Raw genomic sequence first — 21984 nt, 5'->3', positions numbered from 1 at the left:
CCTTACCGCCACAGGTCCGGATAGTTGACCGGCTATCCGGACCCCCCACAAAACTCCTACCTAAAGGTCATGTTCCAAAGATTTTAACCAGGCTAGGAAGTCTCCTATGAGTAACTCATTCCCCGCCCTCGACAAATGCACACCATCCCCCAGATACATACTGTCATCATTAATACCATTATGCGAGATCGAATGCAATGCCTTGGAACGGAACAACCTACTCACTTTGTTATTCAATTTTCTAACAGAATGATTCAAAGCAGGGATCGAGATAGCCCCCCGCCACACTTTTCGTGGGATCATATGAGACCATGCGATTAGGCACCCCGGAACTCTCCTCGCTAACCAACTTACCGTGGAAAGCATAGCCTCCAGGAGAAGTCGTCTACCGGTGGTGACCAGATCATTGCCCCCCAAATGCACTATGACTATGGACGGCGGTGACCTCATCCGCTCTAACAAGCCCTCAAAAAATTCCTGAAACTGGTCAATACAGAGACCGCCCCTTCCGTAGAAGGACACTCTGTACCCGTATTCCTCAGGTACGTGAACCATGTCACCTGCTTTGAATACGTCTGCAGCCCGTCTCACGTATGAGTGGCCCACGACCCAAACCTCCTTCCTCACAGCCGGTGACGTGCGACCGCTGACCTGGTGTTGGGTCGACTGCTCAGTCTGCCCTGCCGCGTAGGCTTGCGCAACTGGAAACAAACAAAGACAAGAGGCGTGAGTACAAGATTACAGTTTCACAACATGTGCAATCGCACGTACCTCTTATAACAATTGGAGGACCAGCGCCCCACACGTTTCACTTGTTCTACATTAAGACCTCTGGCTGTAGCTTCAGTGGCAGCCCCTATGAAAGGAGTGGGTCCCAAATTCGCCCGGGTCCAAGCCCGCTGCGGCAATGGCCATTGCAAGCACCCGTTGAAACTGAAACCTCGTCAGCGGGGTGGCGTCTGCATGCCTCAACAATGTCCCTCCCCATGATGCCACCCTTCGTGCTAGGTAATCTTCTAAGCACTGTACCGGACACATGGATGAGTCGGGGTTCCTGCGGATGATCGTGCAGTCCCCTCTCCCATCTTGGTCAGTCTTGGACCTGAGAAAGGAGACAATCATCGCGTCACCCCTGATCTGGACATGCTCCCTGCACAAGCCCCCCGTCACGTCCCGTTTGTTCCTTGCAACCAGCTCACTAACTCTCATAGCCCCGTGAAATGCCAGCGTAAATGCAGTCCGGAACAAACAGGTCTCGAACGGGGACGAGCATGTGTTCGGGAGCGTGACCAGTAACTGGGACAACCTGTCTAGACCTATCGGTCGTCGTACATCTACTCTGCGACCCTCTAGACGTTGCCACCCACGTAGCGCTTTTTGTACCGTGAAAGACGCTGTTGGGTCCAGGATGCCATGGGCCCTGGCAACAAAGGAAATGGCGGCACGATGCCTTTGGGCCGTAGCCACCGATTTCCCAGCCCTACGTAAGGACATCAGAAAAAGTACTACCAACTCCTCCTGACCCCAAAGTCCTCCTCTCTCTGCCCCCAAAAAGGCTAAATAGGCCTGGAACGCCCCTTCATATGCCTTCCTTGTCCTGGGTGCTAGACTCTCTCCCACGAGGTGACGAAGTTCGGGGCACCGAGAGACCAGAGAGCTTCGGGGAAGGGTGCCGGCTCCGGGTCCGCTGAAGGAAGGAAACCCGAGAAAGCCTGCATGTGAAAACGAGACAGTGCATCAGCAGCCTGATTCATCACCCCTGGGACATGTTTTGCTCTGAATACTACGTTCAGTTGCATACACAGTAAGACAATTTCTTTGAGGAGCCTCAAAATCAACTTACAACGGGCTGCCTGACTATTGATGCATTCTACCACGGTCATATTATCGGACCAGAACACAACAGAATGATCTCTGAACCCTTCTGGCCAGGTTCTCAGGGCCACCAGAATGGGAAATAGTTCGAGGAAAGCGATGTTACTTGTCAGCCCCTTCTCGTGCCACCATAGGGGCCACTTTTGTGCCGACCATTTCGTGCCGAAGATGGCGCCAAAACCTACGCTTCCTGCTGAATCTGTCCATAGCCCAAGCTCTTCAGAGGAGACGGCTGGCTTGTTCCAGACGACCCGGCCATTGAAGTCCGCCAAGAATGCTAACCAAATCCGCATGTCCTGGCGGACCTCGGCCGATAACCTTGTGCGATGATGACCCTCCTTTAAGCCAACCATTGCTTGGGCAATTGAGCGGGAAAAGGGGCGAGCCATTGGTATCACCCTCAAGGCAAAGTTCAACTTTCCCACTAACTGTTGCAACTGATGCAGTGTAACTTTGGATGCCTTTAAACATACTTGGAGGGCTGCCCTGAATTTCGACACTTTGCTAGCTGGTAAACGGAAGCACCCCTCCCTTGAGTCCAACTCGATCCCCAAAAACTCGAGGCAAGTCGTGGGACCCATAGTTTTACCTGGTGCCAACGGCACGCCAAGATGATCCATTAACACACAGAATTCAGCTAAGGCCCGGGCACATTCGGGAGTACCGGCGGGGCCAAGGAACAGAAAATCGTCAAGGTAGTGCATTACATTTCGGAAACCCGTTTTCTTAGTGAACACCCATTGCAGGAAAGTACTGAATTTCTCAAAGTAAGCACATGATATAGAGCATCCCATTGGCATACACCTATCCATGTAAAATGACCCCTGGAACCCGAATCCCAGAAGACGCTGATCGTCTGGGTGTACCGGAAGCAACCGGAACGCTGACTCGATATCAGATTTCGCCATCAACGTCCCGTGCCCCAGGCGATTCAAGATGGCTACCGCCTCATCAAAAGATGCGTATCGCACCGAACAAACTTCTGGCTCAATTGCGTCGTTCACCGAAAGACCATATGGAGCAGATAGATTATGAATCAAACGAAACTCACCCGGGTCTTTCTTGGGGACCACCCCTAACGGAGAACAAACGAAATCCGGTACCGGGGGCTCACTAAACGGGCCGGCGACCCGTCCCCGGCTAACCTCTTTCTGAATTTTTTCTTGCACTACAGATGCATGTTGTAAAACGGAAAGTTGATTTTTGCACATCCCTACACCCTGAAAGTCCCCTACCGGGATGCGGAAACCATGTGTAAAACCGTTCCGCAGCACCCCGGCAGAAGTACGATCCGGGTATTCGCTGAGCCAGGGAATCATTGCCAAGGTATCAATCGGGGTTGGTAAAGGCGCCCCTCGGCCTAGTTTAGACCTGTTTGGCGCCTCCCTTACCCCCATTCTCACTCGTTCTGGCTCTGCACGATGACTCAGGATGGGACGACCCACACGTACTACACTCATGTTTGAATTTACACGATCCCGGAGGCCTGGTACACTTCCCCTTGTTAAAATTAAAACAGAAACCCTTTCTACCTGTATTGCCTGCGGGCCTCGACTGGTCGTCGGTGCTCGTACTTGGTCGAAAGGGCGTCCCCACATTTTGGCGGGAGTAATCAACAACAGTGCTCCCGACCAATGGCATTCTTAACATTCCCGATTCTTTCATTTTATCCCATGTTAAAGAATCGTAACAATCCCAAGTCAAACTCTTGTTATGTTCCTTTTCTTTCCTGAACAAATTGTCATAACAAAACCAATGGTTACCTTGATACGCTGTCGAGTAACCCATAATTCGTGATTGATAAACGGGAAACTCAGGAAGCAACTCGGGCCTACGTTCCCCCAAAATTGATGTGAAAATACCCCATGCATTGCCCCAGTTGCCAATGTTCTCATTGACCTTAAAGGCGGCCATCTTTGCGCGCCAAACACTCGGATGCATTAAGTCCTTCTGGCTTTTTACATGCTCCACATCATAATGATCAACAAGCAGGGAAAAAATATTCACGTACTCCCCCGCCCAGATCTTTTCTTTTATAGCTAAAGGTACATGTTGTCCTAATCTCTCTCTACGAGAGGGTGCTGACTCGTCCCTTGCAATCGGCAATGGCCGCTTACCTGCACCGGACGCAGCTTCTGCCGATTGCGACTTGTCTATCCCCGCCAACGGCGTAGCCACTCTAGCTGCCTCTTTCTTCTCACGAAGCCCTTTTATCAGCGCCTGTGCTTCGGCAGCCGTGGCGCCATCACTACTATCCCCCAACCATGCTGCTAGCTGTGCTGCCAGCTCGGGGGGCATGTCTTCCTTGGATGTCGGGGTGACGACAACGGGGATTGGATTCCCCTCCATCGGTACTGGGGTCGGCGCCTCGAGCGGGGCAGAGGGAACCGGGACGGCCCCACCGGCTGGAACCTTTCTCGGCCTCTTAGGTCTCCCTCCAGCCGGCGGGGTGCCCGAACCCTCCTCCCCATCTCGCTCCGCCAACCGTTTCTTTATGTCGGACACTTCTTTGCAAAGGGCCCGCACCATCTGTTCGGTCGTCATTCTTTTTGCGCCTTTCTTGGGCATCTCTCCGAGGAAGTATCTAGAAGACAAAGAAAAAGATCAAAACGCTCAAAATTGGCTCTTCGTTCCGTCCCGAGCTCACGTGTAGCGAGGGGGTGCAGCTTCGGAGCACAAGAACAAGAGGACGTCTTCTGGTCTTGCGCCTTCTTTTATCCGTCTTCAGGGTGGGCGAAAAACCCGCCCCTGCCCGCCCCGAGGGCGTGGCCGGCTGCGTCGGTGTCTAGGCCAGCCCATTCTAGGGCGGGAAAAAGCGCGCCCCGGCTACGCCGCTTCGGGCATACCAGCCGAGACGCGCCTCCCGCCCAAAAATGGCTTCCCGGGGGGATCGAGGCACTCAGCCATACGTTCGGGGGGACCGAGTGGTCGCCCCTTTCCATTTGCAGCTTATAACTATTAGCCACCAGGGGTCACTACTAACCAAAAGCAGTCATTCTACTTGTAAATCGTGCAAATCGAGTGGAACAGCGGCCTAGGATTCACCACTGCTTCATCTCATTTTCCAACAGATTGTAGACGTAAATTGGTTTTGATGGTACGCCTGTGCATGCTGAAATATTCAGAGCATATTCTGAATTTCAGTTAACACATCAGTAAGCATTTTGGCCATCAGTGAATTCAACCTTTTTTCTCAATCGGAATAGGCAAGGATAATGACAGATATATTTTACAATGTTAGAAAGTACATCATTTTATTTAATTGTGTGAATAAAAGGAATCTCCTCCCCGTCGGGGAATTGAACCCCGGTCTCCCGCGTGACAGGCGGGGATACTGACCACTATACTAACGAGGACTTATTGGCTTCAGTTAAACAGTGCTCACCTCCCTGGGGTTAAGGCATGCCCTCGATCAATTCTCAGTATTGTAATAGGCAGAATTGCTGCTTTTGGTTAGGACAAGTAATCTTTTTTCCTAAATTATTACAATACAGAAATTCCTAGCCAAAAACAATTAGTTTTATGAAGAAATTATTTCATTGAAATAAATATCTATCGATCTGTCTATCTAGCTATCTTTCTATTCATCAATATATATATTTATATATATATATATATATATATATATATAATCAGCTCACTTTACCATTTGCAGCTTATAACTATTAGCCACCAGGGGTCACTACTAACCAAAAGCAGTCATTCTACTTGTAAATCGTGCAAATCGAGTGGAACAGCGGCCTAGGATTCACCACTGCTTCATCTCATTTTCCAACAGATTGTAGACGTAAATTGGTTTTGATGGTACGCCTGTGCATGCTGAAATATTCAGAGCATATTCTGAATTTCAGTTAACACATCAGTAAGCATTTTGGCCATCAGTGAATTCAACCTTTTTTCTCAATCGGAATAGGCAAGGATAATGACAGATATATTTTACAATGTTAGAAAGTACATCATTTTATTTAATTGTGTGAATAAAAGGAATCTCCTCCCCGTCGGGGAATTGAACCCCGGTCTCCCGCGTGACAGGCGGGGATACTGACCACTATACTAACGAGGACTTATTGGCTTCAGTTAAACAGTGCTCATCTCCCTGGGGTTAAGGCATGCCCTCGATCAATTCTCAGTATTGTAATAGGCAGAATTGCTGCTTTTGGTTAGGACAAGTAATCTTTTTTCCTAAATTATTACAATACAGAAATTCCTAGCCAAAAACAATTAGTTTTATGAAGAAATTATTTCATTGAAATAAATATCTATCGATCTGTCTATCTAGCTATCTTTCTATTCATCAATATATATATTTATATATATATATATATATAATCAGCTCACTTTACCATTTGCAGCTTATAACTATTAGCCACCAGGGGTCACTCCTAACCAAAAGCAGTCATTCTACTTGTAAATCGTGCCAATTGAGTGGAACAGCGGCCTAGGATTCACCACTGCTTCATCTAATTTTCCAACAGATTGTAGACGTAAATTGGTTTTGATGGTACGCCTGTGCATGCTGAAATATTCAGAGCATATTCTGAATTTCAGTTAACACATCAGTAAGCATTTTGGCCATCAGTGAATTCAACCTTTTTTCTCAATCGGAATAGGCAAGGATAATGACAGATATATTTTACAATGTTAGAAAGTACATCATTTTATTTAATTGTGTGAATAAAAGGAATCTCCTCCCCGTCGGGGAATTGAACCCCGGTCTCCCGCGTGACAGGCGGGGATACTGACCACTATACTAACGAGGACTTATTGGCTTCAGTTAAACAGTGCTCACCTCCCTGGGGTTAAGGCATGCCCTCGATCAATTCTCAGTATTGTAATAGGCAGAATTGCTGCTTTTGGTTAGGACAAGTAATCTTTTTTCCTAAATTATTACAATACAGAAATTCCTAGCCAAAAACAATTAGTTTTATGAAGAAATTATTTCATTGAAATAAATATCTATCGATCTGTCTATCTAGCTATCTTTCTATTCATCAATATATATATTTATATATATATATATATATATAATCAGCTCACTTTACCATTTGCAGCTTATAACTATTAGCCACCAGGGGTCACTACTAACCAAAAGCAGTCATTCTACTTGTAAATCGTGCAAATCGAGTGGAACAGCGGCCTAGGATTCACCACTGCTTCATCTCATTTTCCAACAGATTGTAGACGTAAATTGGTTTTGATGGTACGCCTGTGCATGCTGAAATATTCAGAGCATATTCTGAATTTCAGTTAACACATCAGTAAGCATTTTGGCCATCAGTGAATTCAACCTTTTTTCTCAATCGGAATAGGCAAGGATAATGACAGATATATTTTACAATGTTAGAAAGTACATCATTTTATTTAATTGTGTGAATAAAAGGAATCTCCTCCCCGTCGGGGAATTGAACCCCGGTCTCCCGCGTGACAGGCGGGGATACTGACCACTATACTAACGAGGACTTATTGGCTTCAGTTAAACAGTGCTCATCTCCCTGGGGTTAAGGCATGCCCTCGATCAATTCTCAGTATTGTAATAGGCAGAATTGCTGCTTTTGGTTAGGACAAGTAATCTTTTTTCCTAAATTATTACAATACAGAAATTCCTAGCCAAAAACAATTAGTTTTATGAAGAAATTATTTCATTGAAATAAATATCTATCGATCTGTCTATCTAGCTATCTTTCTATTCATCAATATATATATTTATATATATATATATATATATATATAATCATCTCACTTTACCATTTGCAGCTTATAACTATTAGCCACCAGGGGTCACTACTAACCAAAAGCAGTCATTCTACTTGTAAATCGTGCAAATCGAGTGGAACAGCGGCCTAGGATTCACCACTGCTTCATCTCATTTTCCAACAGATTGTAGACGTAAATTGGTTTTGATGGTACGCCTGTGCATGCTGAAATATTCAGAGCATATTCTGAATTTCAGTTAACACATCAGTAAGCATTTTGGCCATCAGTGAATTCAACCTTTTTTCTCAATCGGAATAGGCAAGGATAATGACAGATATATTTTACAATGTTAGAAAGTACATCATTTTATTTAATTGTGTGAATAAAAGGAATCTCCTCCCCGTCGGGGAATTGAACCCCGGTCTCCCGCGTGACAGGCGGGGATACTGACCACTATACTAACGAGGACTTATTGGCTTCAGTTAAACAGTGCTCACCTCCCTGGGGTTAAGGCATGCCCTCGATCAATTCTCAGTATTGTAATAGGCAGAATTGCTGCTTTTGGTTAGGACAAGTAATCTTTTTTCCTAAATTATTACAATACAGAAATTCCTAGCCAAAAACAATTAGTTTTATGAAGAAATTATTTCATTGAAATAAATATCTATCGATCTGTCTATCTAGCTATCTTTCTATTCATCAATATATATATTTATATATATATATATATATATAATCAGCTCACTTTACCATTTGCAGCTTATAACTATTAGCCACCAGGGGTCACTACTAACCAAAAGCAGTCATTCTACTTGTAAATCGTGCAAATCGAGTGGAACAGCGGCCTAGGATTCACCACTGCTTCATCTCATTTTCCAACAGATTGTAGACGTAAATTGGTTTTGATGGTACGCCTGTGCATGCTGAAATATTCAGAGCATATTCTGAATTTCAGTTAACACATCAGTAAGCATTTTGGCCATCAGTGAATTCAACCTTTTTTCTCAATCGGAATAGGCAAGGATAATGACAGATATATTTTACAATGTTAGAAAGTACATCATTTTATTTAATTGTGTGAATAAAAGGAATCTCCTCCCCGTCGGGGAATTGAACCCCGGTCTCCCGCGTGACAGGCGGGGATACTGACCACTATACTAACGAGGACTTATTGGCTTCAGTTAAACAGTGCTCACCTCCCTGGGGTTAAGGCATGCCCTCGATCAATTCTCAGTATTGTAATAGGCAGAATTGCTGCTTTTGGTTAGGACAAGTAATCTTTTTTCCTAAATTATTACAATACAGAAATTCCTAGCCAAAAACAATTAGTTTTATGAAGAAATTATTTCATTGAAATAAATATCTATCGATCTGTCTATCTAGCTATCTTTCTATTCATCAATATATATATTTATATATATATATATATATATATATATTCAGCTCACTTTACCATTTGCAGCTTATAACTATTAGCCACCAGGGGTCACTACTAACCAAAAGCAGTCATTCTACTTGTAAATCGTGCAAATCGAGTGGAACAGCGGCCTAGGATTCACCACTGCTTCATCTCATTTTCCAACAGATTGTAGACGTAAATTGGTTTTGATGGTACGCCTGTGCATGCTGAAATATTCAGAGCATATTCTGAATTTCAGTTAACACATCAGTAAGCATTTTGGCCATCAGTGAATTCAACCTTTTTTCTCAATCGGAATAGGCAAGGATAATGACAGATATATTTTACAATGTTAGAAAGTACATCATTTTATTTAATTGTGTGAATAAAAGGAATCTCCTCCCCGTCGGGGAATTGAACCCCGGTCTCCCGCGTGACAGGCGGGGATACTGACCACTATACTAACGAGGACTTATTGGCTTCAGTTAAACAGTGCTCATCTCCCTGGGGTTAAGGCATGCCCTCGATCAATTCTCAGTATTGTAATAGGCAGAATTGCTGCTTTTGGTTAGGACAAGTAATCTTTTTTCCTAAATTATTACAATACAGAAATTCCTAGCCAAAAACAATTAGTTTTATGAAGAAATTATTTCATTGAAATAAATATCTATCGATCTGTCTATCTAGCTATCTTTCTATTCATCAATATATATATTTATATATATATATATATATATATAATCAGCTCACTTTACCATTTGCAGCTTATAACTATTAGCCACCAGGGGTCACTACTAACCAAAAGCAGTCATTCTACTTGTAAATCGTGCAAATCGAGTGGAACAGCGGCCTAGGATTCACCACTGCTTCATCTCATTTTCCAACAGATTGTAGACGTAAATTGGTTTTGATGGTACGCCTGTGCATGCTGAAATATTCAGAGCATATTCTGAATTTCAGTTAACACATCAGTAAGCATTTTGGCCATCAGTGAATTCAACCTTTTTTCTCAATCGGAATAGGCAAGGATAATGACAGATATATTTTACAATGTTAGAAAGTACATCATTTTATTTAATTGTGTGAATAAAAGGAATCTCCTCCCCGTCGGGGAATTGAACCCCGGTCTCCCGCGTGACAGGCGGGGATACTGACCACTATACTAACGAGGACTTATTGGCTTCAGTTAAACAGTGCTCATCTCCCTGGGGTTAAGGCATGCCCTCGATCAATTCTCAGTATTGTAATAGGCAGAATTGCTGCTTTTGGTTAGGACAAGTAATCTTTTTTCCTAAATTATTACAATACAGAAATTCCTAGCCAAAAACAATTAGTTTTATGAAGAAATTATTTCATTGAAATAAATATCTATCGATCTGTCTATCTAGCTATCTTTCTATTCATCAATATATATATTTATATATATATATATATATATATATATATATAATCAGCTCACTTTACCATTTGCAGCTTATAACTATTAGCCACCAGGGGTCACTCCTAACCAAAAGCAGTCATTCTACTTGTAAATCGTGCCAATTGAGTGGAACAGCGGCCTAGGATTCACCACTGCTTCATCTCATTTTCCAACAGATTGTAGACGTAAATTGGTTTTGATGGTACGCCTGTGCATGCTGAAATATTCAGAGCATATTCTGAATTTCAGTTAACACATCAGTAAGCATTTTGGCCATCAGTGAATTCAACCTTTTTTCTCAATCGGAATAGGCAAGGATAATGACAGATATATTTTACAATGTTAGAAAGTACATCATTTTATTTAATTGTGTGAATAAAAGGAATCTCCTCCCCGTCGGGGAATTGAACCCCGGTCTCCCGCGTGACAGGCGGGGATACTGACCACTATACTAACGAGGACTTATTGGCTTCAGTTAAACAGTGCTCACCTCCTTGGGGTTAAGGCATGCCCTCGATCAATTCTCAGTATTGTAATAGGCAGAATTGCTGCTTTTGGTTAGGACAAGTAATCTTTTTTCCTAAATTATTACAATACAGAAATTCCTAGCCAAAAACAATTAGTTTTATGAAGAAATTATTTCATTGAAATAAATATCTATCGATCTGTCTATCTAGCTATCTTTCTATTCATCAATATATATATTTATATATATATATATATATATATATATATTCAGCTCACTTTACCATTTGCAGCTTATAACTATTAGCCACCAGGGGTCACTACTAACCAAAAGCAGTCATTCTACTTGTAAATCGTGCAAATCGAGTGGAACAGCGGCCTAGGATTCACCACTGCTTCATCTCATTTTCCAACAGATTGTAGACGTAAATTGGTTTTGATGGTACGCCTGTGCATGCTGAAATATTCAGAGCATATTCTGAATTTCAGTTAACACATCAGTAAGCATTTTGGCCATCAGTGAATTCAACCTTTTTTCTCAATCGGAATAGGCAAGGATAATGACAGATATATTTTACAATGTTAGAAAGTACATCATTTTATTTAATTGTGTGAATAAAAGGAATCTCCTCCCCGTCGGGGAATTGAACCCCGGTCTCCCGCGTGACAGGCGGGGATACTGACCACTATACTAACGAGGACTTATTGGCTTCAGTTAAACAGTGCTCATCTCCCTGGGGTTAAGGCATGCCCTCGATCAATTCTCAGTATTGTAATAGGCAGAATTGCTGCTTTTGGTTAGGACAAGTAATCTTTTTTCCTAAATTATTACAATACAGAAATTCCTAGCCAAAAACAATTAGTTTTATGAAGAAATTATTTCATTGAAATAAATATCTATCGATCTGTCTATCTAGCTATCTTTCTATTCATCAATATATATATTTATATATATATATATATATATATAATCAGCTCACTTTACCATTTGCAGCTTATAACTATTAGCCACCAGGGGTCACTCCTAACCAAAAGCAGTCATTCTACTTGTAAATCGTGCCAATTGAGTGGAACAGCGGCCTAGGATTCACCACTGCTTCATCTCATTTTCCAACAGATTGTAGACGTAAATTGGTTTTGATGGTACGCCTGTGCATGCTGAAATATTCAGAGCATATTCTGAATTTCAGTTAACACATCAGTAAGCATTTTGGCCATCAGTGAATTCAACCTTTTTTCTCAATCGGAATAGGCAAGGATAATGACAGATATATTTTACAATGTTAGAAAGTACATCATTTTATTTAATTGTGTGAATAAAAGGAATCTCCTCCCCGTCGGGGAATTGAACCCCGGTCTCCCGCGTGACAGGCGGGGATACTGACCACTATACTAACGAGGACTTATTGGCTTCAGTTAAACAGTGCTCACCTCCCTGGGGTTAAGGCATGCCCTCGATCAATTCTCAGTATTGTAATAGGCAGAATTGCTGCTTTTGGTTAGGACAAGTAATCTTTTTTCCTAAATTATTACAATACAGAAATTCCTAGCCAAAAACAATTAGTTTTATGAAGAAATTATTTCATTGAAATAAATATCTATCGATCTGTCTATCTAGCTATCTTTCTATTCATCAATATATATATTTATATATATATATATATATATATTCAGCTCACTTTACCATTTGCAGCTTATAACTATTAGCCACCAGGGGTCACTACTAACCAAAAGCAGTCATTCTACTTGTAAATCGTGCAAATCGAGTGGAACAGCGGCCTAGGATTCACCACTGCTTCATCTCATTTTCCAACAGATTGTAGACGTAAATTGGTTTTGATGGTACGCCTGTGCATGCTGAAATATTCAGAGCATATTCTGAATTTCAGTTAACACATCAGTAAGCATTTTGGCCATCAGTGAATTCAACCTTTTTTCTCAATCGGAATAGGCAAGGATAATGACAGATATATTTTACAATGTTAGAAAGTACATCATTTTATTTAATTGTGTGAATAAAAGGAATCTCCTCCCCGTCGGGGAATTGAACCCCGGTCTCCCGCGTGACAGGCGGGGATACTGACCCACTATACTAACGAGGACTTATTGGCTTCAGTTAAACAGTGCTCATCTCCCTGGGGTTAAGGCATGCCCTCGATCAATTCTCAGTATTGTAATAGGCAGAATTGCTGCTTTTGGTTAGGACAAGTAATCTTTTTTCCTAAATTATTACAATACAGAAATTCCTAGCCAAAAACAATTAGTTTTATGAAGAAATTATTTCATTGAAATAAATATCTATCGATCTGTCTATCTAGCTATCTTTCTATTCATCAATATATATATTTATATATATATATATATATATATAATCAGCTCACTTTACCATTTGCAGCTTATAACTATTAGCCACCAGGGGTCACTCCTAACCAAAAGCAGTCATTCTACTTGTAAATCGTGCCAATTGAGTGGAACAGCGGCCTAGGATTCACCACTGCTTCATCTCATTTTCCAACAGATTGTAGACGTAAATTGGTTTTGATGGTACGCCTGTGCATGCTGAAATATTCAGAGCATATTCTGAATTTCAGTTAACACATCAGTAAGCATTTTGGCCATCAGTGAATTCAACCTTTTTTCTCAATCGGAATAGGCAAGGATAATGACAGATATATTTTACAATGTTAGAAAGTACATCATTTTATTTAATTGTGTGAATAAAAGGAATCTCCTCCCCGTCGGGGAATTGAACCCCGGTCTCCCGCGTGACAGGCGGGGATACTGACCACTATACTAACGAGGACTTATTGGCTTCAGTTAAACAGTGCTCACCTCCCTGGGGTTAAGGCATGCCCTCGATCAATTCTCAGTATTGTAATAGGCAGAATTGCTGCTTTTGGTTAGGACAAGTAATCTTTTTTCCTAAATTATTACAATACAGAAATTCCTAGCCAAAAACAATTAGTTTTATGAAGAAATTATTTCATTGAAATAAATATCTATCGATCTGTCTATCTAGCTATCTTTCTATTCATCAATATATATATTTATATATATATATATATATATATATTCAGCTCACTTTACCATTTGCAGCTTATAACTATTAGCCACCAGGGGTCACTACTAACCAAAAGCAGTCATTCTACTTGTAAATCGTGCAAATCGAGTGGAACAGCGGCCTAGGATTCACCACTGCTTCATCTCATTTTCCAACAGATTGTAGACGTAAATTGGTTTTGATGGTACGCCTGTGCATGCTGAAATATTCAGAGCATATTCTGAATTTCAGTTAACACATCAGTAAGCATTTTGGCCATCAGTGAATTCAACCTTTTTTCTCAATCGGAATAGGCAAGGATAATGACAGATATATTTTACAATGTTAGAAAGTACATCATTTTATTTAATTGTGTGAATAAAAGGAATCTCCTCCCCGTCGGGGAATTGAACCCCGGTCTCCCGCGTGACAGGCGGGGATACTGACCACTATACTAACGAGGACTTATTGGCTTCAGTTAAACAGTGCTCACCTCCCTGGGGTTAAGGCATGCCCTCGATCAATTCTCAGTATTGTAATAGGCAGAATTGCTGCTTTTGGTTAGGACAAGTAATCTTTTTTCCTAAATTATTACAATACAGAAATTCCTAGCCAAAAACAATTAGTTTTATGAAGAAATTATTTCATTGAAATAAATATCTATCGATCTGTCTATCTAGCTATCTTTCTATTCATCAATATATATATTTATATATATATATATATATATATATATTCAGCTCACTTTACCATTTGCAGCTTATAACTATTAGCCACCAGGGGTCACTACTAACCAAAAGCAGTCATTCTACTTGTAAATCGTGCAAATCGAGTGGAACAGCGGCCTAGGATTCACCACTGCTTCATCTCATTTTCCAACAGATTGTAGACGTAAATTGGTTTTGATGGTACGCCTGTGCATGCTGAAATATTCAGAGCATATTCTGAATTTCAGTTAACACATCAGTAAGCATTTTGGCCATCAGTGAATTCAACCTTTTTTCTCAATCGGAATAGGCAAGGATAATGACAGATATATTTTACAATGTTAGAAAGTACATCATTTTATTTAATTGTGTGAATAAAAGGAATCTCCTCCCCGTCGGGGAATTGAACCCCGGTCTCCCGCGTGACAGGCGGGGATACTGACCACTATACTAACGAGGACTTATTGGCTTCAGTTAAACAGTGCTCATCTCCCTGGGGTTAAGGCATGCCCTCGATCAATTCTCAGTATTGTAATAGGCAGAATTGCTGCTTTTGGTTAGGACAAGTAATCTTTTTTCCTAAATTATTACAATACAGAAATTCCTAGCCAAAAACAATTAGTTTTATGAAGAAATTATTTCATTGAAATAAATATCTATCGATCTGTCTATCTAGCTATCTTTCTATTCATCAATATATATATTTATATATATATATATATATATATAATCAGCTCACTTTACCATTTGCAGCTTATAACTATTAGCCACCAGGGGTCACTCCTAACCAAAAGCAGTCATTCTACTTGTAAATCGTGCCAATTGAGTGGAACAGCGGCCTAGGATTCACCACTGCTTCATCTCATTTTCCAACAGATTGTAGACGTAAATTGGTTTTGATGGTACGCCTGTGCATGCTGAAATATTCAGAGCATATTCTGAATTTCAGTTAACACATCAGTAAGCATTTTGGCCATCAGTGAATTCAACCTTTTTTCTCAATCGGAATAGGCAAGGATAATGACAGATATATTTTACAATGTTAGAAAGTACATCATTTTATTTAATTGTGTGAATAAAAGGAATCTCCTCCCCGTCGGGGAATTGAACCCCGGTCTCCCGCGTGACAGGCGGGGATACTGACCACTATACTAACGAGGACTTATTGGCTTCAGTTAAACAGTGCTCACCTCCCTGGGGTTAAGGCATGCCCTCGATCAATTCTCAGTATTGTAATAGGCAGAATTGCTGCTTTTGGTTAGGACAAGTAATCTTTTTTCCTAAATTATTACAATACAGAAATTCCTAGCCAAAAACAATTAGTTTTATGAAGAAATTATTTCATTGAAATAAATATCTATCGATCTGTCTATCTAGCTATCTTTCTATTCATCAATATATATATTTATATATATATATATATATATATTCAGCTCACTTTACCATTTGCAGCTTATAACTATTAGCCACCAGGGGTCACTACTAACCAAAAGCAGTCATTCTACTTGTAAATCGTGCAAATCGAGTGGAACAGCGGCCTAGGATTCACCACTGCTTCATCTCATTTTCCAACAGATTGTAGACGTAAATTGGTTTTGATGGTACGCCTGTGCATGCTGAAATATTCAGAGCATATTCTGAATTTCAGTTAACACATCAGTAAGCATTTTGGCCATCAGTGAATTCAACCTTTTTTCTCAATCGGAATAGGCAAGGATAATGACAGATATATTTTACAATGTTAGAAAGTACATCATTTTATTTAATTGTGTGAATAAAAGGAATCTCCTCCCCGTCGGGGAATTGAACCCCGGTCTCCCGCGTGACAGGCGGGGATACTGACCACTATACTAACGAGGACTTATTGGCTTCAGTTAAACAGTGCTCATCTCCCTGGGGTTAAGGCATGCCCTCGATCAATTCTCAGTATTGTAATAGGCAGAATTGCTGCTTTTGGTTAGGACAAGTAATCTTTTTTCCTAAATTATTACAATACAGAAATTCCTAGCCAAAAACAATTAGTTTTATGAAGAAATTATTTCATTGAAATAAATATCTATCGATCTGTCTATCTAGCTATCTTTCTATTCATCAATATATATATTTATATATATATATATATATATATTCAGCTCACTTTACCATTTGCAGCTTATAACTATTAGCCACCAGGGGTCACTCCTAACCAAAAGCAGTCATTCTACTTGTAAATCGTGCCAATTGAGTGGAACAGCGGCCTAGGATTCACCACTGCTTCATCTCATTTTCCAACAGATTGTAGACGTAAATTGGTTTTGATGGTACGCCTGTGCATGCTGAAATATTCAGAGCATATTCTGAATTTCAGTTAACACATCAGTAAGCATTTTGGCCATCAGTGAATTCAACCTTTTTTCTCAATCGGAATAGGCAAGGATAATGACAGATATATTTTACAATGTTAGAAAGTACATCATTTTATTTAATTGTGTGAATAAAAGGAATCTCCTCCCCGTCGGGGAATTGAACCCCGGTCTCCCGCGTGACAGGCGGGGATACTGACCACTATACTAACGAGGACTTATTGGCTTCAGTTAAACAGTGCTCACCTCCCTGGGGTTAAGGCATGCCCTCGATCAATTCTCAGTATTGTAATAGGCAGAATTGCTGCTTTTGGTTAGGACAAGTAATCTTTTTTCCCAAATTATTACAATACAGAAATTCCTAGCCAAAAACAATTAGTTTTATGAAGAAATTATTTCATTGAAATAAATATCTATCGATCTGTCTATCTAGCTATCTTTCTATTCATCAATATATATATTTATATATATATATATATATATATATATATATATTCAGCTCACTTTACCATTTGCAGCTTATAACTATTAGCCACCAGGGGTCACTACTAACCAAAAGCAGTCATTCTACTTGTAAATCGTGCAAATCGAGTGGAACAGCGGCCTAGGATTCACCACTGCTTCATCTCATTTTCCAACAGATTGTAGACGTAAATTGGTTTTGATGGTACGCCTGTGCATGCTGAAATATTCAGAGCATATTCTGAATTTCAGTTAACACATCAGTAAGCATTTTGGCCATCAGTGAATTCAACCTTTTTTCTCAATCGGAATAGGCAAGGATAATGACAGATATATTTTACAATGTTAGAAAGTACATCATTTTATTTAATTGTGTGAATAAAAGGAATCTCCTCCCCGTCGGGGAATTGAACCCCGGTCTCCCGCGTGACAGGCGGGGATACTGACCACTATACTAACGAGGACTTATTGGCTTCAGTTAAACAGTGCTCACCTCCCTGGGGTTAAGGCATGCCCTCGATCAATTCTCAGTATTGTAATAGGCAGAATTGCTGCTTTTGGTTAGGACAAGTAATCTTTTTTCCTAAATTATTACAATACAGAAATTCCTAGCCAAAAACAATTAGTTTTATGAAGAAATTATTTCATTGAAATAAATATCTATCGATCTGTCTATCTAGCTATCTTTCTATTCATCAATATATATATTTATATATATATATATATATATATTCAGCTCACTTTACCATTTGCAGCTTATAACTATTAGCCACCAGGGGTCACTACTAACCAAAAGCAGTCATTCTACTTGTAAATCGTGCAAATCGAGTGGAACAGCGGCCTAGGATTCAAGACTGCTTCATCTCATTTTCCAACAGATTGTAGACGTAAATTGGTTTTGATGGTACGCCTGTGCATGCTGAAATATTCAGAGCATATTCTGAATTTCAGTTAACACATCAGTAAGCATTTTGGCCATCAGTGAATTCAACCTTTTTTCTCAATCGGAATAGGCAAGGATAATGACAGATATATTTTACAATGTTAGAAAGTACATCATTTTATTTAATTGTGTGAATAAAAGGAATCTCCTCCCCGTCGGGGAATTGAACCCCGGTCTCCCGCGTGACAGGCGGGGATACTGACCCACTATACTAACGAGGACTTATTGGCTTCAGTTAAACAGTGCTCATCTCCCTGGGGTTAAGGCATGCCCTCGATCAATTCTCAGTATTGTAATAGGCAGAATTGCTGCTTTTGGTTAGGACAAGTAATCTTTTTTCCTAAATTATTACAATACAGAAATTCCTAGCCAAAAACAATTAGTTTTATGAAGAAATTATTTCATTGAAATAAATATCTATCGATCTGTCTATCTAGCTATCTTTCTATTCATCAATATATATATTTATATATATATATATATATATATAATCAGCTCACTTTACCATTTGCAGCTTATAACTATTAGCCACCAGGGGTCACTCCTAACCAAAAGCAGTCATTCTACTTGTAAATCGTGCCAATTGAGTGGAACAGCGGCCTAGGATTCACCACTGCTTCATCTCATTTTCCAACAGATTGTAGACGTAAATTGGTTTTGATGGTACGCCTGTGCATGCTGAAATATTCAGAGCATATTCTGAATTTCAGTTAACACATCAGTAAGCATTTTGGCCATCAGTGAATTCAACCTTTTTTCTCAATCGGAATAGGCAAGGATAATGACAGATATATTTTACAATGTTAGAAAGTACATCATTTTATTTAATTGTGTGAATAAAAGGAATCTCCTCCCCGTCGGGGAATTGAACCCCGGTCTCCCGCGTGACAGGCGGGGATACTGACCACTATACTAACGAGGACTTATTGGCTTCAGTTAAACAGTGCTCACCTCCCTGGGGTTAAGGCATGCCCTCGATCAATTCTCAGTATTGTAATAGGCAGAATTGCTGCTTTTGGTTAGGACAAGTAATCTTTTTTCCTAAATTATTACAATACAGAAATTCCTAGCCAAAAACAATTAGTTTTATGAAGAAATTATTTCATTGAAATAAATATCTATCGATCTGTCTATCTAGCTATCTTTCTATTCATCTATATATATAGTTATATATATATATATATATATATATATATAATCAGCTCACTTTACCATTTGCAGCTTATAACTATTAGCCACCAGGGGTCACTACTAACCAAAAGCAGTCATTCTACTTGTAAATCGTGCCAATCGAGTGGAACAGCGGCCTAGGATTCACCACTGCTTCATCTCATTTTCCAACAGATTGTAGACGTAAATTGGTTTTGATGGTACGCCTGTGCATGCTGAAATATTCAGAGCATATTCTGAATTTCAGTTAACACATCAGTAAGCATTTTGGCCATCAGTGAATTCAACCTTTTTTCTCAATCGGAATAGGCAAGGATAATGACAGATATATTTTACAATGTTAGAAAGTACATCATTTTATTTAATTGTGTGAATAAAAGGAATCTCCTCCCCGTCGGGGAATTGAACCCCGGTCTCCCGCGTGACAGGCGGGGATACTGACCACTATACTAACGAGGACTTATTGGCTTCAGTTAAACAGTGCTCACCTCCCTGGGGTTAAGGCATGCCCTCGATCAATTCTCAGTATTGTAATAGGCAGAATTGCTGCTTTTGGTTAGGACAAGTAATCTTTTTTCCTAAATTATTACAATACAGAAATTCCTAGCCAAAAACAATTAGTTTTATGAAGAAATTATTTCATTGAAATAAATATCTATCGATCTGTCTATCTAGCTATCTTTCTATTCATCAATATATATATTTATATATATATATATATATATAATCAGCTCACTTTACCATTTGCAGCTTATAACTATTAGCCACCAGGGGTCACTACTAACCAAAAGCAGTCATTCTACTTGTAAATCGTGCAAATCGAGTGGAACAGCGGCCTAGGATTCACCACTGCTTCATCTCATTTTCCAACAGATTGTAGACGTAAATTGGTTTTGATGGTACGCCTGTGCATGCTGAAATATTCAGAGCATATTCTGAATTTCAGTTAACACATCAGTAAGCATTTTGGCCATCAGTGAATTCAACCTTTTTTCTCAATCGGAATAGGCAAGGATAATGACAGATATATTTTACAATGTTAGAAAGTACATCATTTTATTTAATTGTGTGAATAAAAGGAATCGCCTCCCCGTCGGGGAATTGAACCCCGGTCTCCCGCGTGACAGGCGGGGATACTGACCACTATACTAACGAGGACTTATTGGCTTTAGTTAAACAGTGCTCACCTCCCTGGGGTTAAGGCATGCCCTCGATCAATTCTCAGTATTGTAATAGGCAGAATTGCTGCTTTTGGTTAGGACAAGTAATCTTTTTTCCTAAATTATTACAATACAGAAATTCCTAGCCAAAAACAATTAGTTTTATGAAGAAATTATTTCATTGAAATAAATATCTATCGATCTGTCTATCTAGCTATCTTTCTATTCATCAATATATATATATATAATCAGCTCACTTTACCATTTGCAGCTTATAACTATTAGCCACCAGGGGTCACTACTAACCAAAAGCAGTCATTCTACTTGTAAATCGTGCCAATCGAGTGGAACAGCGGCCTAGGATTCACCACTGCTTCATCTCATTTTCCAACAGATTGTAGACGTAAATTGGTTTTGATGGTACGCCTGTGCATGCTGAAATATTCAGAGCATATTCTGAATTTCAGTTAACACATCAGTAAGCATTTTGGCCATCAGTGAATTCAACCTTTTTTCTCAATCGGAATAGGCAAGGATAATGACAGATATATTTTACAATGTTAGAAAGTACATCATTTTATTTAATTGTGTGAATAAAAGGAATCTCCTCCCCGTCGGGGAATTGAACCCCGGTCTCCCGCGTGACAGGCGGGGATACTGACCACTATACTAACGAGGACTTATTGGCTTCAGTTAAACAGTGCTCACCTCCCTGGGGTTAAGGCATGCCCTCGATCAATTCTCAGTATTGTAATAGGCAGAATTGCTGCTTTTGGTTAGGACAAGTAATCTTTTTTCCTAAATTATTACAATACAGAAATTCCTAGCCAAAAACAATTAGTTTTATGAAGAAATTATTTCATTGAAATAAATATCTATCGATCTGTCTATCTAGCTATCTTTCTATTCATCAATATATATATTTATATATATATATATATATTATATATATATATAATCAGCTCACTTTACCATTTGCAGCTTATAACTATTAGCCACCAGGGATCACTACTAACCAAAAGCAGTCATTCTACTTGTAAATCGTGCCAATCGAGTGGAACAGCGGCCTAGGATTCACCACTGCTTCATCTCATTTTCCAACAGATTGTAGACGTAAATTGGTTTTGATGGTACGCCTGTGCATGCTGAAATATTCAGAGCATATTCTGAATTTCAGTTAACACATCAGTAAGCATTTTGGCCATCAGTGAATTCAACCTTTTTTCTCAATTGAATAGGCAAGGATAATGACAGATATATTTTACAATGTTAGAAAGTACATCATTTTATTTAATTGTGTGAATAAA

General features: G+C 40.0%; 22 non-coding genes across 22 annotated transcripts; all 22 read right to left on the bottom strand.

Annotated features, from left to right (window-relative positions):
• Positions 1-5159: 5159 nt before the first annotated feature.
• TRNAD-GUC (transfer RNA aspartic acid (anticodon GUC)) lies at positions 5160-5231 on the bottom strand. The gene has a single exon. It is a non-coding gene; the product is annotated as a tRNA-Asp (tRNA).
• A 635-nt stretch (positions 5232-5866) lies between these two features.
• TRNAD-GUC (transfer RNA aspartic acid (anticodon GUC)) lies at positions 5867-5938 on the bottom strand. The gene has a single exon. It is a non-coding gene; the product is annotated as a tRNA-Asp (tRNA).
• Positions 5939-6563: 625 nt separating this feature from the next.
• TRNAD-GUC (transfer RNA aspartic acid (anticodon GUC)) lies at positions 6564-6635 on the bottom strand. The gene has a single exon. It is a non-coding gene; the product is annotated as a tRNA-Asp (tRNA).
• Positions 6636-7262: 627 nt separating this feature from the next.
• On the bottom strand, positions 7263-7334 carry TRNAD-GUC (transfer RNA aspartic acid (anticodon GUC)). Its single transcript has one exon. It is a non-coding gene; the product is annotated as a tRNA-Asp (tRNA).
• Positions 7335-7965: 631 nt separating this feature from the next.
• On the bottom strand, positions 7966-8037 carry TRNAD-GUC (transfer RNA aspartic acid (anticodon GUC)). Its single transcript has one exon. It is a non-coding gene; the product is annotated as a tRNA-Asp (tRNA).
• A 627-nt stretch (positions 8038-8664) lies between these two features.
• On the bottom strand, positions 8665-8736 carry TRNAD-GUC (transfer RNA aspartic acid (anticodon GUC)). The gene has a single exon. It is a non-coding gene; the product is annotated as a tRNA-Asp (tRNA).
• Positions 8737-9367: 631 nt separating this feature from the next.
• On the bottom strand, positions 9368-9439 carry TRNAD-GUC (transfer RNA aspartic acid (anticodon GUC)). The gene has a single exon. It is a non-coding gene; the product is annotated as a tRNA-Asp (tRNA).
• A 629-nt stretch (positions 9440-10068) lies between these two features.
• TRNAD-GUC (transfer RNA aspartic acid (anticodon GUC)) lies at positions 10069-10140 on the bottom strand. The gene has a single exon. It is a non-coding gene; the product is annotated as a tRNA-Asp (tRNA).
• Positions 10141-10777: 637 nt separating this feature from the next.
• On the bottom strand, positions 10778-10849 carry TRNAD-GUC (transfer RNA aspartic acid (anticodon GUC)). Its single transcript has one exon. It is a non-coding gene; the product is annotated as a tRNA-Asp (tRNA).
• A 633-nt stretch (positions 10850-11482) lies between these two features.
• TRNAD-GUC (transfer RNA aspartic acid (anticodon GUC)) lies at positions 11483-11554 on the bottom strand. The gene has a single exon. It is a non-coding gene; the product is annotated as a tRNA-Asp (tRNA).
• A 629-nt stretch (positions 11555-12183) lies between these two features.
• On the bottom strand, positions 12184-12255 carry TRNAD-GUC (transfer RNA aspartic acid (anticodon GUC)). Its single transcript has one exon. It is a non-coding gene; the product is annotated as a tRNA-Asp (tRNA).
• Positions 12256-13584: 1329 nt separating this feature from the next.
• TRNAD-GUC (transfer RNA aspartic acid (anticodon GUC)) lies at positions 13585-13656 on the bottom strand. Its single transcript has one exon. It is a non-coding gene; the product is annotated as a tRNA-Asp (tRNA).
• Positions 13657-14285: 629 nt separating this feature from the next.
• Positions 14286-14357, bottom strand: TRNAD-GUC (transfer RNA aspartic acid (anticodon GUC)). The gene has a single exon. It is a non-coding gene; the product is annotated as a tRNA-Asp (tRNA).
• A 631-nt stretch (positions 14358-14988) lies between these two features.
• On the bottom strand, positions 14989-15060 carry TRNAD-GUC (transfer RNA aspartic acid (anticodon GUC)). Its single transcript has one exon. It is a non-coding gene; the product is annotated as a tRNA-Asp (tRNA).
• A 629-nt stretch (positions 15061-15689) lies between these two features.
• TRNAD-GUC (transfer RNA aspartic acid (anticodon GUC)) lies at positions 15690-15761 on the bottom strand. Its single transcript has one exon. It is a non-coding gene; the product is annotated as a tRNA-Asp (tRNA).
• A 627-nt stretch (positions 15762-16388) lies between these two features.
• On the bottom strand, positions 16389-16460 carry TRNAD-GUC (transfer RNA aspartic acid (anticodon GUC)). The gene has a single exon. It is a non-coding gene; the product is annotated as a tRNA-Asp (tRNA).
• A 627-nt stretch (positions 16461-17087) lies between these two features.
• Positions 17088-17159, bottom strand: TRNAD-GUC (transfer RNA aspartic acid (anticodon GUC)). The gene has a single exon. It is a non-coding gene; the product is annotated as a tRNA-Asp (tRNA).
• Positions 17160-17796: 637 nt separating this feature from the next.
• On the bottom strand, positions 17797-17868 carry TRNAD-GUC (transfer RNA aspartic acid (anticodon GUC)). Its single transcript has one exon. It is a non-coding gene; the product is annotated as a tRNA-Asp (tRNA).
• Positions 17869-19197: 1329 nt separating this feature from the next.
• TRNAD-GUC (transfer RNA aspartic acid (anticodon GUC)) lies at positions 19198-19269 on the bottom strand. The gene has a single exon. It is a non-coding gene; the product is annotated as a tRNA-Asp (tRNA).
• Positions 19270-19904: 635 nt separating this feature from the next.
• On the bottom strand, positions 19905-19976 carry TRNAD-GUC (transfer RNA aspartic acid (anticodon GUC)). Its single transcript has one exon. It is a non-coding gene; the product is annotated as a tRNA-Asp (tRNA).
• Positions 19977-20603: 627 nt separating this feature from the next.
• TRNAD-GUC (transfer RNA aspartic acid (anticodon GUC)) lies at positions 20604-20675 on the bottom strand. Its single transcript has one exon. It is a non-coding gene; the product is annotated as a tRNA-Asp (tRNA).
• Positions 20676-21284: 609 nt separating this feature from the next.
• Positions 21285-21356, bottom strand: TRNAD-GUC (transfer RNA aspartic acid (anticodon GUC)). Its single transcript has one exon. It is a non-coding gene; the product is annotated as a tRNA-Asp (tRNA).
• Between the last annotated feature and the right edge of the window lie 628 nt (positions 21357-21984).

Source organism: Lissotriton vulgaris, chromosome 1_1, assembly GCF_964263255.1.
Source record: "Lissotriton vulgaris chromosome 1_1, aLisVul1.2, whole genome shotgun sequence".
NCBI lineage: Eukaryota > Metazoa > Chordata > Amphibia > Caudata > Salamandridae > Lissotriton > Lissotriton vulgaris.
This window is presented reverse-complemented; position numbering and strand designations above follow the sequence as displayed.